Genomic DNA, 13934 nt, shown 5'->3' with positions numbered 1-13934 from the left:
CTACCAACCCCGTGCAGAAATCGCCACCGCGGCGGAAGCCAATCCCCAGGCTTGACGCTGGAATTTTGACATGCGGCGCCATCGCCGTCGTCGCAGGAATCAAGCGCAGCATCTCCAGAACTGAGGCTGCACCAGAACTTCCGTGGACGAACAAGTCGATCGATTCCCCGCCGCTCGGGTCTCCCGAGCATTCCCGAGCATGCTCGGCTACTGTGCGCATGCACATACAGTAACCAAATAGATGCTCTCGTTAAAGAATTGTTTTAATAAGCCTACAGATTGTACTCCATCCGTTTTTTATTTATTCCGCATATTAGCCTTGGTCAAAGTCAAGCATTGTAAACTTTGATCAAATTTATAAACGAAAATAAACGTATACAATAACAAATCAATACCATTATATTTATTATTGAATGTACTTTAGCATTATATATATTTGTTATGATAAATATTTATATTGTTTTCTATAAACTTAGTCAAACTTTACGAAGTTTGACTTCAGTCAACTCTAATATGCAGAGTAAATAAAAACGGAGGGAGTAGCACTAAAGTAAACCTCTCGTTCTCGGCCGAAGCTTTCCGGCGAGAATCCCACACCAACACGAGGCGAGAGCTCGCGCAAACTACAAATCGATTCAGCTAGAGAACACATGTACTCTAAAACAAAAGCTAAGCAGAGCTGTAAGATTGAGAGGGTGGGGTTTTTCCCCGCGCACTCACGTCGGTCTCTCTGTCGGTCGGCGGCGGTGGGGCGGTCGCCGGGGAGCCGCCGTGGGGCCGAGGAGGAGCCGCCGCCTTGAGATCCATGTGGGCCCCTGTCCGGCGTGTGCAGGCAGAGGGGGGCGGGAAAGCGGTGGTGGCAGAAGCTGTATAGGAGGCGGGCAAGAGAAGGTTTATACTCCATCCGTTCCTAAATATTTGTCTTTCTAGAAATTTGAACAAGTGACTATGTACGGAGCAAAATGAGTGAATCTACACTCTAAAATATGTCTATATACATCCGTATGTGATAGTCTATTTGAAATGTCTAAAAAGACAAATATTTAGAAACGGAGGGAGTAGTACCGAGGCGAGTCCTCTCCGGCACACGGCGACCGCAACCGCGACTGATGGGGAAGGGAGTCGGGCTGGCTCACGAGTCAACACACGTGCCTGCTTCCGTGACCACAACGCGTGCTGCGGGTCACTCTGTGCATTTTCAAACCAAACTGAAAAACCATACCGATTAAACAGAACCGAACTTATTTTATGGTTATTGGTTTTGGTATGATATGAGTTTTTCATACCGTTTTGAACTTTCGTTTTTTATAATATATACCGGAAAAACGAATGGTTAACCGAATAAACCAAAGTAAAAATAAATTTATATTTCTTGAGGCAAACAACCATACAAGTTACTCATTTTTTTTGTACATGAGTCAAATTCACTACCAAACACGCACATTTTTCTTGTAACATAGTTATTTTTTTCTTTAAAAAATGCTAAGCACGTCCATAACAATTAAGGGATGAATCAATTCATGCATATATACTATATATATATATATATATATATAGGTATGCTAAAATAAGCCAGAGCGCATTATAACTTACTGTACGCTCCGGCCACCAACGCAACCAGCCATCCGTGCGCTAATGAGCCCAGGTAACCTGGTCCACGTGCCCGCTTTAAAGTTCATCGTAATGAGTTAATTAAATTACGACCAGTACTAGTCCGCGCCCCTGCTGCGGTGGTTGATTTTAACTATGGCACGATCATGCCAATTTTTGGACATGTAGTAATGAATTAGTGAATATAGTAACGGGAGTCAAGTAGCATAGTAATGAAAGGATATTCATTAACGAGGACCAATGCCAATATAGTAAACCTGTTACTAGATGGACCACGTATGCTTACTACTTTTACTATAACTCACACACTTTTATTATATTACCATGAGTTCACTTCATTTTACAACTGTAGAAACTACAGCCGTAATTGATTTAGTTATATTACCATATATGGAATATTGTTACCATTGCTAATTAGTGGGCCAGCCGTAATAGATTTATTTCGATTACCATACATTGATTACCAATGCTAATTAGTGGGTCACAGTGCGGTGCATGCAATGCATTACTATATTTGCTTGTAGTTTTACTGTCATAAACGGTTATAGCTACGGGGCGGAGATCAGACGTGTGGGTTCGGTAACAGGAATTTAATTCGTTACTATATTTTGTACTGGCTTTTACCTTCGTTTGCTACAACCGTAGGGGACGTGGGATGAGCGGCGCACTGTGCGGTCCAATTACCGACCGGAGCGTACGATTAGAAGTTCTGCGCTCCCGCGCAGTTTAGCGCCACCGTATATATATATATATATATATATATATATATATATATATATAAGTATATATGTATATATAGTTATAGGAGTGGGCTAACTTCCAAACGTTCTGTTTTTAGCATTAGATCCGAACGATTCCCCTAGATCCGCTTTTCCTGTTCGATCCTCAATCCGCTTCTCACGGTTGATTTTTACAGGATAACGAAAAAACACGAGTTCAAAAAAAGGATTCTACATGGGATTCGAACCTGGGTCAAGTGCAAAAGCGACTTGCTACCTAGCCCAATTAACAGTACACCATGCCCACACTATCGTTCTGTGGATGGAAAACAATCTTTTTAAACTGTTTTTTAGTACTGTCCTAGTACATTGATATCTCCCTGGATTTCTTTTTGTAAGTACGAATCTTTAGGGTTCTTTAGGGATATGGCTTTATGGAGTGTGCCACGTGTTTGTGTGTTGTACTTTTTTGCTTTAAGTTTGAACGAGTTATCATGATGTTTTGTACATAAGTTTTTTTTCCGGGAAGTTTTGTACGTAAGTTAATAGGCCCGTAGTGTGTAAAATACCGTGCTATTTATACAAACGACAAAGCTAAATACCTGCCGACTGGTCATTAGGCACAGGCACGCACGACTCGCTCGACGCATGATAGATCGCTAGCTACTTTTTTTTCAAGGAAAAAATAAAGCACCTGAGAATCGAACCCAGGACGCACAGGCTCCACATGCTCCCTTCAACCAACAAGCTACAGCATCTTAGTTGTTCAAACTGGAAAATATAAGAACTTAACCTTTTATACCTCATAGCATCAAAATAAAAGTTGTGCTAATTCCAGAATTTTTTTGCTGGGAGCTAGGGTCAAACTCCAAAATCAAAGAATTGTGACGAGGGACATGAATTTTTTTTGAAAAATTGTTGCGTGGTGTAGTACTTGCGCCAATTCCTAAAGCTCGACTGGAAGTTAGCGATAGATCTGTACGACCTGATCGTTGCTCGTTGTGGATCGCACGACCCCAAGCACCCCGTCCGGATCGCCCGCACAACCCACGTATATCCCGACGCTGGCCCGTTCCCTCTTCCTTTTTTCCCCGATGCAGGCCCGTTCCCACTACTTTTTTTCCTCACATCATCACATCCCATCGGCCCATGTTCCTAAATTAAGAGGACCATTTACCGATCGCATCCTTGCCCACGTTCCAAAAAATTGATAGCTTCTTGTGTTGGATAAGAATCGAACCCTGTTCCTCAAGTAGTAATTTCTACGACACAAACCACTAGCCCGGCTTGAGACTTGATGTTTTTGAAACAAGTTTACATGATACTTGTTCTTGGTTAATACGAATTTGAACATTAAAAAATAGTGGTCCGGTCAATGATTTCCCCACTAACACACCTGTGCGATCCCGCAATAATGTTGTGTGAATAACGTGGTCACTAACACACCGCAAACCTAATAACTTACATACAAACACCTCGATAACTCACACATCACAGACCTGATAATTTATGTACCCTGGTCTTGATAAATTTGTCGGGGGGGGGGGGGGGGGGGGGCGCGGTGATCAAGTATCCCTCGGCAACTTTCGTGTGAATAGCATGGTAACTCACACATCGGAGACCTGATAACTTACTCTGATATGAACAACATGGTAACTCAGACATCAGAGACCCGATAACTTATGCACCCCGGTCCTGGTAACTTTAGCGAGAAGGGGTGCTGAAATATACCCCCAATAATTTACGCACCGCAAACATGATAACTTTTCCCTTCGCCGGAGGGAGGGGTTTTGATAACTTCTGTGTAAATATGATGATAGTTTACGCATCAGTGTCCTGATAACTTTTATGCAAATAACATGATAACTCATACATCGTAGACATGATAAATTATCTACCCAGTCCTGGTAACTTTGTCGGGCGGGGTAGGGGTGGGGGAGTCGTTGAAACATACCACAGTAACTTCCATGCAAATAACATGATAAATCACACATCGTATACATGATAAATTATGTACCCAGTCCTGGTAACTTTGTCGGTGGGGGTAGGGGTGGGAGGAGTTGTTGAACCATACCACAATAACTCTTATGCAAATAACATGATAACTCACACATCGCAGACTTGATAACTTATGTACCCGATCCTGGTAATATGGCGACTGTGGCGAGGGGGGTGATGCCCCGCTAATTTCTGTGTAAATAACATGGTAATAGAAACATACAAAATTGATAACTCTTATACAAACGCCACTGTAACTTTTGACCTGAAACTTTTTTGTTGAAAAACATACACCCGATAATTTCTGTGTAAATAATATGATGATGTATCATCGCAGACTTGATAACTAATATTTTACGTTTAAACACCATGGTGTCTTTCATCCAAGGGAAAAAAGTTTTTGAAACATTTCACTGGTAATTTCTATGTTAAGTTACCATACTTTCCCATGCTTTTAACCTTCTTGTGCTGTAGTTACCAGCCTTATCATGGTATAGTTATCATGTTACTCAGACCATAGTTATCACGCTGGTCATTGCCAAAGTTACCAAGCCAAACTTTATTTTTTCTTTTGATATGGCAGAAATAAGAAAGGTTCAAATAACATTGTCATTCTACGATAGAAAAAAACAAAAGGTGGCTCAGTTTGTTATTAGGCTCGATAGGTATACATAGACCTGGGTTCGAATCCTTTTTCAAGCACTTTTATTTTCTTTTCATATTATGCAGTGAAAAACCAAAAAAACCACTAGCAATTTACTACGGTTTTTGAGAGAAGGAAAAAATCAGTGGAAACGGGAGGAACGACGCAGCGGGACGAGCGGAAGGATCGATAGAAGGTCGTGCGGATCTGTTGCTAACCACCAGTCGACTGGTGGTTAGCACAGTCCTTATACAAAAGTTACTGATTGTAAGTTTCAACAACTTTTTTCTCCTGGGTCCAAGTTACCACGGGGTTGTACAAAGTTATCATGTCTCCAGTGCATAAAATACCATGATATTTACACAAAATTTACTGAGTTTGTTTCAATGACTTTTTCCCAGGGTAAAAAGTTACCACGGTGTTCATTACGGAAGTTATCAGGTCTGCGATGTGTAAATTACCATGAAATTAGATAGAACTTACCACGAGATGTTTCGGCATTTTTTCTCCCTGGTCAAAGATTCCATGATGTTCGTATGCAAGTTATCAGGGTTGCGGTGCGTAGAATCACCATAAAATTTACATACAAGTTATTGGGATATGTCAACAACTTACCCCCCCCCCCCCCCCGCAATCATAATTTCACAGAAGTTACTAGGGTATGTTTCAACAACTTTCTCGCTCCCACCCCTAGGTAAGGGTTGGCACAATGTTTAATTACCGTGCTATTTGCACATAAATTAATGCGATTAATTTTTACAACTTTTCCCCCTAGGTCAAAAGATTTTCATGATATTTGTGAAGGAAATATGCCCTAGAGGCAATAATAAAGTTATTATTTATTTCCTTATTTCATGATAAATGTTTATTATTCATGCTAGAATTGTATTAACCGGAAACATGATACATGTGTGAATACATAGACAAACATATAGTCACTAGTATGCCTCTACTTGACTAGCTCATTGAATCAAAGATGGTTAAGTTTCCTAGCCATGGACAAAAGAGTTGTCATTTGATTAACGGGATCACATCATTAGGAGAATGATGTGATTGACATGACCCATTCCATTAGCCTAGCACTTGATCGTTTAGTATGTTGCTATTGCTTTCTTCATGACTTATACATGTTCCTGTAACTATGAGATTATGCAACTCCCATTTACCGGAGGAACACTTTGGGTGCTACCAAACGTCACAACGTAACTGGGTGATTATAAAGGAGTACTACAGGTGTCTCCAAAGGTACATGTTGGGTTGGCGTATTTCGAGATTAGGTTTTGTCACTCTGATTGTCGGAGAGGTATCTCTGGGCCCTCTCGGTAATGCACATCACTATAAGCCTTGCAAGCAATGTGACTAATAAGTTAGTTGCGAGATGATGCATTATGTAACGAGTAAAGAGACTTGCCGGTGACGACATTGAACTAGGTATTGGATACCGACGATCGAATCTCGGGCAAGTAACATACCGATGACAAAGGGAACAAAGTATGTTGTTATGCGGTTTGACCGATAAAGATCTTCATAGAATATGTAGGAGCCAATATGGGCATCCAGGTTCCGCTATTGGTTATTGACCAAGAATAGTTCTAGGTCATGTCTACATAGTTCTCGAACCCGTAGGGTCCGCACGCTTAAGGTTTCGATGATAGTTATATTATGAGTTTATGAGTTTTGATGTACCGAAGGAGTTCGGAGTCCCGGATGAGATCGGGGACATGACGAGGAGTCTCGAAATGGTCGAGACGTAAAGATCGATATATTGGACGACTATATTCGGAGTTCGGAAAGGTTCCGAGTGATTCGGGTATTTATCGGAGTACCGGAGAGTTACGGGAATTCGCCGGGGAGAAGTATTGGGCCTTATTGGGCCATACGGGAAAGAGAGAGGGGCTGCCTAGGGCAGGCCGCCCCCCCCCCCCCCCAAGGCCTAGTACGAATTGGACTAGGGGGAGGGGCCGCACCCCCTCCTTCCTTCCCTTCTCTCTTCCCCTTCCTTCTCTTCTACTCCTACTAGGAAAGGAGGAGTCCTACTCCCGGTGGGAGTAGGACTCCCCCCTTGGGCGCGCCTCCTCCTCCTTGGTCGTCCCTCCCCTTGATCCTTTATATACGGGGGCAGGGGGACACCCCATGACACACAAGTTGATCTACAAATCGTTCCTTAGCCGTGTGCGGTGCTCCCCTCCACCATAATCCACCACGATCATATCGTCGCGGAGTTTAGGCGAAGCCCTACGCCGGTAGAGCATCATCATCGTCGCCACGCCGTCGTGCTGACGGAACTCATCCCCGAAGCTTTGCTGGATCGGAGCCCGGGGATCGTCATCGAGCTGAACGTGTGCTGAACTCGGAGGTGCCGTACGTTCAGTACTTGGATCGGTCGGATCGTGAAGACGTACGACTACATCAACCGCGTTGTGATAACGCTTCCGCTTTCGGTCTACGAGGGTACGTAGACAACACTCTCCCCTCTCGTTGCTATGCATCACCATGATCTTGCGTGTGCGTAGGAATTTTTTTTGAAATTACTACGTTCCCCAACAGTGGCATCCGAGCCTAGGTTTTATGCGTTGATGTTATATGCATGAGTAGAACACAAGTGAGTTGTGGATGATACAAGTCATACTGCTTATCAGCATGTCATACTTTGGTTCGGCGGTATTGTGAGATGAAGCGGCCCGGACCGACATTACGCGTACGCTTACGCGAGACTGGTTTCACCGTTACGAGCACTCGTGCTTAAAGGTGGCTGGCGGGTGTCTGTCTATCTCACTTTAGCTGAATCGAGTGTGGCTACGCCCGGTCCTTGTGAAGGTTAAAACAGCACCAACTTGACAAACTATCGTTGTGGTTTTTGATGCGTAGGTAAGAACGGTTCTTGCTAAGCCCGTAGCAGCCACGTAAAATTTGTAACAACAAAGTAGAGGACGTCTAACTTGTTTTTGCAAGGCATGTTGTGATGTGATATGGTCAAGATGTGATGCTATATTTTATTGTATGAGATGATCATGTTTTGTAACCGAAGTTATCGGCAACAAGCAGGAGCCATATGGTTGTCACTTTATTGTATGAAATGCAAATGCCCTGTAATTGCTTTACTTTATCACTAAGCGGTAGCGATAGTCGTAGAAGCAATAGATGGCGTAACGACAACGATGCTATGATGGAGATCAAGGTGTCGCGCCAGTGACGATGGTGATCACGATGGTGCTTCGGAGATGGAGATCACAAGCACAAGATGATGATGACCATATCATATCACTTATATTGATTGCATTTGATGTTTATCCTTTATGCATCTTATCTTGCTTTGATTGATGGTAGCATTTTAAGATGATCTCTCACTAAAATTATCAAGAAGTGTTCTCCCTGAGTATGCACCGTTGCCAAAGTTCGTCGTGCCCAGACACCACGTGATGATCGGGTGTGATAAGCTCTACGTCCATCTACAACGGGTGCAAGACAGTTTTGCACACGCGGAATACTCAGGTTAAACTTGACGAGCCTAGCATATGCAGATATGGCCTCGGAACACGGAGACCAAAAGGTCGAGCGTGAATCATATAGTAGATATGATCAACATAGTGATGTTCACCATTGAAAACTACTCCATCTCACATGATGATCGGTTATGGTTTAGTTGATATGGATCACGTAATCACTTAGAGGATTAGAGGGATGTCTATCTAAGTGGGAGTTCTTAAGTAATATGATTAATTGAACTTAAATTTATCATGAACTTAGTCCTGGTAGTATTTTGCAAATTATGTTGTAGATCAATAGCTTGCGTTGTTGCTTTCATATGTTTATTTTGATATGTTCCTACAGAAAATTGTGTTGAAAAATGTTAGTAGCAATGATGCGGATTGGATCCGTGATCTGAGGTTTATCCTTATTGCTGCGCAGAAGAATTATGTCCTTGATGCACCGCTAGGTGACAAACCTATTGCAGGAGCAGATGCAGACGTTATGAACGTTTGGCTAGCTCAATATGATGACTATTTGATAGTTTAGTGCACCATGCTTAACGGCTTAGAATCGGGACTTCAAAGACGTTTTGAACGTCATGGACCATATGAGATGTTCCAGGAGTTGAAGTTAATATTTCAAGCAAATACCCGAGTTGAGAGATATGAAGTCTCCAACAAGTTCTATTGCTAAAAGATGGAGGAGAATCGCTCAACTAGTGAGCATGTGCTCAGATTGTCTGGGTACTACAATCGCTTGAATCAAGTGGGAGTTAATCTTCCAGATAAGATAGTGATTGACAGAATTCTCTAGTCACCACCACCAAGTTAGTAGAACTTCGTGACGAACTATAATGCAAGGGATGACGAAAACAATTCCCGAGTTGTTCGTGATGCTGAAATCGACGAAGGTAGAAATCAAGAAAAACAATCAAGTGTTGATGGTAGACAAGACCACTAGCTTCAAGAAAAGGGCAAAGGGAAGAAGGGGAACTTCAAGAAGAACGGCAAGCGAGTTGCTTCTCAAGTGAAGAAGCCCAAGTCTGGTCCTAAGCCTGAGACTAAGTGCTTCTACTGCAAAGGGATTGGTCACTGGAAGCGGAACTACCCCAAGTGATTGGCGGATAAGAAGGATGGCAAAGTGAACATAAGTATATTTGATATACATGTTATTGATGTGTACTTTACTAGTGTTTATAGCAACCCCTCGGTACTTGGTACTGGTTCAGTTGCTAAGAGTAGTAACTCGAAATGGGAGTTGCAGAATAAACAGAAACTAGTTAAGGGTGAAGTGACGATGTGTGTTGAAAGTAGTTTCAAGATTGATATGATCATCATCGCACACTCCCTATACTTTCGGGATTAGTGTTGAACCTAAATAAATGTTATTTGGTGTTTGCATTGAGCATGAATATGATTTGATCGTGTTTATTGCAATACGGTTATTCATTTAAGTAAGAGAATAAACTGTTGTTCTGATTACATGAATAAAACCTTATATGGTTACACACCCAATAAAAATGGTCCGTGGTGGAAGATACTGGAGGCATCCGGTAGTCATGCCACCGGGTCCGGGAGCATGGGTGTTTCGGTTGTAGCCGAAGGGGGTAGCTTCCCCAGTTTTGCGCGCGGTATAAATTTTGTGATCCCATGTTACGTCGAGGTTGTAGCCTCCCCACTTAGAGTTTTGCTTGACAGGTGTCGTGGGTGATTTCAGACACATGTGAGTTAAGCTGGTGTGTGCAAGTTAGGTGTGTTTCCAACAAAAAGACCGTAGATGGAATTAGTCCCGATGGACTAATGAAATCCATTACTCGTGGGTAAAGAGTACACTCTCTGCAGAGATTAAATCTATTCGAATAGCCGTGTCCATGATTAAGGATTACAGTCTGGGATGGGTCAAGTGTCGGTCTTAGTGTTGGTCTTCGGAGGTGAAACTGTTAAACCATAACTGAAATCACAACTTGTGACTTGTGATAATTATGATTATTATTATTGTGGACTAACCCGTGATATTATTGTTATTATTGAGTATCCCTGGAATGGTTCTACCTCTGGGATATTTACTATGATTGTTTCTTTTAAAGCCCTTCATGTGGTGTCGCTCAGACGCCCGACTGTGGCATTTCTTTTAAAGCCCTTTATGTGGTGTTGCTCAGACGCCTGACTGTGGCATTTCTTTTAAAGCCCTTTATGTGGTGTCGCTCAGACGCCCGACTGTGGCATTTCTTTTAAAGCCCTTTATGTGGTGTCGCTCAGACGCCCGACTGTGGCATATCTTTTAGAGCCCTTTATGTGGTGTCGCTCAGACGCCCGACTGTGGCATTTCTTTTAAAGCCCTTTATGTGGTGTCGTTCAGACGCCCGACTGTGGCATTTCTTTTAAAGCCCTTTATGTGGCGTTGCTCAGACGCCCGACTGTGGCATGTTTGTTGTTCTTTTCATACTTCTATATTGTTATGTTATTACATATTCATGATTAACATGCTCGTACACATCAGAGTTTTATTTATCATTTGTGACTGACGTCATGAGCATTAAATATTTTTAGCACATCATTGTCATATTATGCCTGTGTTCAAAATGTTTGCGAGTACATTCAAAGTACTCACTGGCTTGTCCCTGGCTATTGTCTTGGCCAAATTTTCTTGCACGGAGAGGAGCGACCATGACGACAGCCTTGGAACTTAAGCAACGGTGATAGCAGTCTCGCGAAGATAGGAGTTAACCTGGTCAGCTGTTCCTATGGAAACATGGAGTTCCATAGACATTGATGATCCACAAACCGCTTCCGCCATCAACCATTAGAAACCATTTGTTGTACTCACAGGCCAGAATGGTCTTGTACTACATATTTTGTAAATTTTGCTTGGAATTTCTGTACCAAGTTGGTGACTCATCAGCTAACAGTTATCCTAGGGCTGGTGAGCACAAGGGCCATTTTCTGGAAATTAATACCCGGAGAATCGGTCCCCACACTACTAGGACCCCTTCCTTTTTTGCCTTCCTTAGCCACATGGGCTTTGAGGACTTGGTGCGCCTACCCCAATAAGGCCAGGCACCTCCCCGCAGCCCATGCTAGACCTTGGGTCATGGTGAACCCACTTGTGGACTTTCGGACCCCTCCGGAATCCTTCGGAAGCTTCTGGAAGCTTCGCGATATAATACCAAAAAAATTGCACCTTTTTCCGGAACCCAAAATATGACTTCCCATATATAAATCTTTACCTCTTAACCATTCTGAGACTCCTCGTGATGCTCGTGATCTCATCCGGGACTCCTAACCACATTTGGTTACTGCGGGAGTCCTGGATTAGGGGGTATCCGGATAGCCGGACTATATACTTTGGCCGGACTGTTGGACTATGAAGATACAAGACTCAAGACTTCGTCCCGTGACCGGATGGGACTCTCCTTTGCGTGGAAGACAAGCTTGGCGATCCAGATATTAGATTTCCTTCTTTTTAACCGACTCTGTGTAAACCCTAGCCCCCTTCGGTGTCTATATAAACCGGAGGATTTAGTCCGCATGAGGACGATCACAACAATCATAATCATCATAGGCTAGCTCTTAGGGTTTAGCCTCTATGATCTCGTGGTAGATCAACTCTTGTAATACTCGTATCATCAAGATCAATCAAGCAGGAAGTAGGGTTTTACCTCCACCGAGAGGGCCCGAACCTGGGTAAACATTGTGTCCCTTGCCTCCTGTTACCATTAGCCTTAGGCGCACAGATCGGGACCCCTACCCGAGATCCGCCGGTTTTGACACCGACATTGGTTCTTTCATTGAGAGTTCCTCTGTGTCGTCGCTGCAAGGCTCGATGGCTCCTTCAATCATCAACAGCAACACTGTCCAGGGTGAGACTTTTTTCCCCGGACAGATCTTCCTGTGCGGCGGCTTCGCACTGCGGGCCAATTTGCTTGGCCATCTGGAGCAGATCGACAGCTATGCCCCCGGTCATCAGGTCAGGTTCGGAAACTTGAACTGCACGGCCAATATCCGTGGAGACTTGATCTTCGACGGATTCGGGCATACTCCAGGAGCGCCGAACAGTCACGATGAGCACGGCTTAGACCTGCTGTCAGACAATACTCGGGATATCGCGCCTGCAGAAGCCCCGGACCTAAATCCGGGGCAGATTGCATCGCCCGAGGATGGGTGGATGGACCCCGCCCGGGAAGCCGCACACTCATCGGCGGTAGAGCCGAACACGGTCTTCATCCCCAAGGAAGCCTGTGTTTCCGGATCCCTAGACTTGTGTCCGGCTGTAGGTCCCAGACCGCGCGTCCCTGAGCCCGCCGATTCTGGCTGGGCTCCAGTAATGGAATTTGCTGCTACGGATATCTTCCAGCACTCGCCCTTTGGCGACATGCTGAACTCATTAAAGTCTCTCTCCTTGTCAAGAAACTCTCGGCCAAACTATTTCCGGCCCAAGGGGAGAGAAGGTGACGAAGAAATTTGTTGCCCACCCACCACCCACTTCATAGCCACTGTCGACGACGTAACAAACATGCTTGACTTCGACTCTGATGACACCGACGGTATGGACGTCGGCGCAGGAGACGACCCAGAACCACCACCCACGGGGCGCTGGACTGCCACCTCATCATATGATATATACATGGTGGATACGCCTAAGGAGGACGACGGCGACAAAACGGAGGATAAAACCCCCGGACAAAAGCCAAAATGACAGCGCAGACGCCGCTCTAAGTCAAGTCACAGTAAAAACAATGATAATAGCGCTAGAAAGATCGACACCCCAGTCAACCCCGAAGGCAACAATGACCATATGGACCCAGCGATGGAGCAGGATGAGCTAGGTCACGCCAAACACAGGCCGGAGCAGACGCCCGATCACAGTGACCCCGAGGGACAAACTCATCAAACCACCACGGGACAGGAGCACAGCCCGGACGACGATGCATTCATCATCCCGGAAACACGTTTGGAATGACATAACCTCCATAGAAGGCTTATGGCCACTCCAAGAAGTCTAAAGAAGCAGAAGCAAAGGCTTAAAGCCGCATAGGAAAAGCTCAATCGCAGATGGAATAAAGTACTAGACACTGAATAAAAGTACGACGACGATCGCCAAACAAAGAGCTATCCAAAGCGCAAGCTGCTACCAGAATTTGACGACGAAGCCGTTCCACCCAAAAATACGGCCAGTAGGCCGAACCAACCATTTCATAACCACAATAGAGCAGCTACTGACGTCGCACACGATTTACGTGAGCCCCTGGATAAAAAGGCTGGCGCGACCAGGTCCGTCTATGGATCTAGAGGACACGCCCCGGCGCAGGACTATGGTCATCAAAACGATCAGACCGATCGGATACCAGTTCGGAATCAGCACTGGACACAACAATAGCCGACTACATGCCACAACACGTCCAGATACAGAGGGGCTGCTCACCCTCTGTGCTTCACCGAAGAGGTACTGGACCACGAATTTCCACAGGGTTTTAAACCTGTAAACATAGAGAC

This window comes from Triticum aestivum, chromosome 5B (assembly GCF_018294505.1).
Source record: "Triticum aestivum cultivar Chinese Spring chromosome 5B, IWGSC CS RefSeq v2.1, whole genome shotgun sequence".
Taxonomy (NCBI): domain Eukaryota; kingdom Viridiplantae; phylum Streptophyta; class Magnoliopsida; order Poales; family Poaceae; genus Triticum; species Triticum aestivum.
Note: the sequence above shows the minus strand (reverse complement) of the source record.